This window comes from Triticum urartu, chromosome 6, assembly GCF_003073215.2.
Source record: "Triticum urartu cultivar G1812 chromosome 6, Tu2.1, whole genome shotgun sequence".
NCBI lineage: Eukaryota > Viridiplantae > Streptophyta > Magnoliopsida > Poales > Poaceae > Triticum > Triticum urartu.
Window position 1 is genome coordinate 574,618,386 of NC_053027.1, and position 3,678 is coordinate 574,622,063.

Below are 3,678 nucleotides of genomic sequence, written 5' to 3' on the forward strand. Positions count from 1 at the left end.
AGAACGAGCGTGTTTCCGGAAAAATCATCACGTGCACTAGCCACTGACAATGGGCCCAATATATTTACAACGTACACTGACGGTCGGACCCAGCGGGCAACTATTGTTGGATTGCTTTTATAAAAAGTAAAAAGAATGAGGGTGTTTATTGAAAAAACACCGGCCATTGGTGTGCCATGTAGGCAGCGAATACACCTGCGTACGGAAAATGTGACCGTATTTACACGCCCGCACATGACCAGAAACATGTATTTTACAAGTTTATGCACCAAACTGACCGCCGCACGCAAGTTCTAAGACTTCTAGTGTATTTACCTCAAAGAAAAATGAACGGACATGGCGAAAAACTACCCACCAGACGGCTGACAGGCAGCGTTTCCCAAACGTACTCGTCACCCACCCACCCTCCTCGACCCCCCCGGCCGCTATGTTCCGCCGCAGCAGGAGCCCTGACGCCGGCAGCCGCCTTTGCTTCCTCAGCCGCCAGACCGGCACCGGCACGGGCACCGGCACTGGCATCCCTGATGACCCCATAACCCAGCAACGGATCTATGGTCCAGACAATCTAGGTCATTGGGACGACGAATCAGCGGCGGACCAAGATCTGGAAGGGGGGATGAAAAAGGAGCTCATCGCCAAGATCCAGCGCTACTACGACCGGGTGAAGATCATCGACGAAGGCTTCTGCTTCGGCCTACTAGATCCGGTCTCCAACATCGTCGTCAGCGAAGCAATCGCCCAAACCGACCTGGCCCTAGCGTTGGAGGAGGAAGAGGAGGACTACTCGCGTGGTCGTCGGCGGCCGATGCTACGTGCATTTTCGAGCGGTCGGTCGACGGCCTGGTCGCCTTCCTGGTGGCCCTCTTCCCCTACCTCACCAACTACAGGGCCGTGTGGTATCTCAACAAGGCCGATCTGGACCCCCTCGTCGCCGCCGGCCTCGTCATCAAGCACCGCGGGATGGAGCGGACCTTCGGTTTCCAGTCTGACACCACCGCGGCCGCCGTCGGAATGGCGCTCAGGTGTGCCGCCGCCGCCGCCCAGCACCACGACCCGCGCAAGTTTGCTCTGGCGTGGAAGATACTGTCCCCTTCTCTGTGCAAGATCAACACGCTGCTTTCATCACCCTACGCAGCCCGAGACCCCGGTCTGATCATCGACATCTGGGAACTACTTGAGCAACCTGAACCACCTGCTCTTGTCCTGGAGGAAGCCTGGAAGCTTGCCTCTAAACGACATGGAAGCAACCTGAATAACCATGCAGAGATGGAGATGCAAGTACCGCTGCTGCCGGCTCTGAGGCGTGTGCTTCTCACCACCATCCATGGATACTATCTGGAGGCCCTTGCCTGGCTGCCCAAGGACAAGCTGCGGGGCTCGCACCAGTACCATTACAGCCTGCTCCACGCCGGCCACTGCTACGGGCCGCTCGACCCCGTCTCCAACATCATCGTTAATACCCTCTGGTATGCCCAAGCCTACCCTCTAAAGCTAGAGAAAAAGATGGAGATCGAGGCCATCAGCACCAGAGCCCTGCTGCGGGTCGCACTCCGGTCCCTATATGGCCTCATCTCCTTCCTTTGCACCCGCCACCCCGCCCTCACGCCGGGCGAAGCCATGCAACGACTGCAGCTGGCCGGGGCCTATCTCCAAAAGGCCGATGATCACGATGGCGGTGTCGAAGAAGCCGAAGCCTACGTGGCCGCTGCCAATGCCGCGCGCCACCCCAAGCCTCTTGAACAGGCCCACTTCCTCGGACCATCTAATTCCATGCTCAAAGGCTTCTCGGATCTCCTCGAGCACAATGAACCTGCCAACGTCCGCCCATTGTTTCCGGGCTACTTCCAAGCTCTTGCCAACTGCAGACCTGCACAAGAAACAAAAAACACCAACGTGTTAGGCCCGTGGGCTTACAATGACGTAACGAGAATGATAGGCAACTTCTGGAACGAGCACAACAGCGCCGCGGGAATGGCGAAATCTGCAATCGAGATGTACAACAAGAAACTCCAGGTAACTTGCTTGCCCTTTTACACAGATCGACTTGCTGGATGTACATCATCAAAACAATCTGCAACAACTTGATTGCTAGCAGGTACAGCCCAGCTACGAGGTCCATGTTGTGTGCGGTGTCAATGAGTACGCGGGTGGCTGTGCGCACCCAACGAAGCCCTTCGATGGCACGTGCCGTCGCTCCCACATCAACTTCCTCGCCACCCAGACTGCAGCAGCAGGCACATCTCCAGAGCTCTTCTTTGCCGAGTGTAGCAACATCGGCTCTAAGGAGGTGCTCTTGTGCTGCCCTGTGGCTATGCCACTTCCAGGCACTGGTATGATGTTATCTATCTATCGTTTACCTTTGCTCTCTGTCATCAGTTTACTTTTTATACAATCCAGAACTATATATGTAATAACAGCGGAAAGTAGTGGCTACTCTCGGGTGTACTACACCCGAGATAGCATCTGAAATTTTGGGACATGAAACATTATCAGATGTGTGAGGTTCTTGCAAAATTTCATCTAAAAATAACATCTGAGGAGCTCTCACCAAAAACAACAAAATCACTGCTCAAACAGTGCACAAAACTTTCAGCAGCGATTTTGTTTTTTTCGGCGAGAGCTCCTCGGATGTTATTTTTCAATGGAACTTGGCAAGAACCTCAAACATATGATAAAGTTTGATGTAGCAAAATTACAGATTTTTTAGATTTCGTTTGATAAACTTATTTCAAGTTTGATGTAGAAAATCCAGTCTCAGTCGACTAAGACTTAATGAAGTCTAACAGTCTTGCATGTTATATCACTTGATTAAGACTTGATTAAATCTCACCCATATAATAAAGCCCGTCTGTTGCATGTGCGTGTATGCGTGGCAGAGCAAGTCCGTTGCCTTTACTGTGAGTCCAGAGGGAGGACCATCGTGCACCCGACCAAGGAGAGTTTCCTAGGGCGTGACAAAGAGTTTGAGAAGATGCTCTGCGGGGAAAGACAGCGCGCCAACAATGAAATGATCTCTGGCAGCTATTATATAACCTTGAGTTTGGATAATCTGGAGGAGGACCGGATCTACGGCGATTATAGCTGCGACCCTGGACTCCAAGAGGACGTGCCATTGGATGACATAAATTAAGCACACACATGCATGGCTCATCTGATGAAAACCACCATCTATTTATCAGTAACATGTGTCGTCATATTGTATTTTGTTCCATCTAGAACCTTTATAATCCTCTAAATTAGTCATCTGTTTGATCGATGCTGAACATTTGATTGATGCTTAAGCTGCCTGCCTGAAGTTTTGGTTGGTGTGCGTATTGTTTGTTCCAGTTTGGGTGAACCTTTATACTCCTCTAATTAGTCATCTAGCCGACATATTTCAGGTGGTGTGCGTATTGTTTGTTCCAGTTTGGGACCAAGTTGAGGCAAATCTGTTTTAATTTTTGTATCTCTGAGTAGTAGTAGTACATTGCAGTTTTAGTCTAGATCTATCTCATTTTACTGGCAGTATATATATTCTTTGCTCAAGGGACTAGATGATCAAATGTTAGCCGAGGCAAACCCTAGATTGTTTTCTTGAAATAATGTCTTGCTGCAACCCTTTAGAAGCATCATCACTTATTGTAGAGTTTCTGCTCTAGTATTGCAAAATTAATTTCTTTTTTTGTGCTGTTGGTGACA

The 3,678-nt window shown here is 50.4% G+C and overlaps 1 pseudogene; it reads left to right on the forward strand.

Annotated features, from left to right (window-relative positions):
* The first annotated feature begins 616 nt into the window (after positions 1 to 616).
* Positions 617 to 3,130, forward strand: LOC125517102 (annotated as a pseudogene).
* Positions 3,131 to 3,678: the final 548 nt, after the last annotated feature.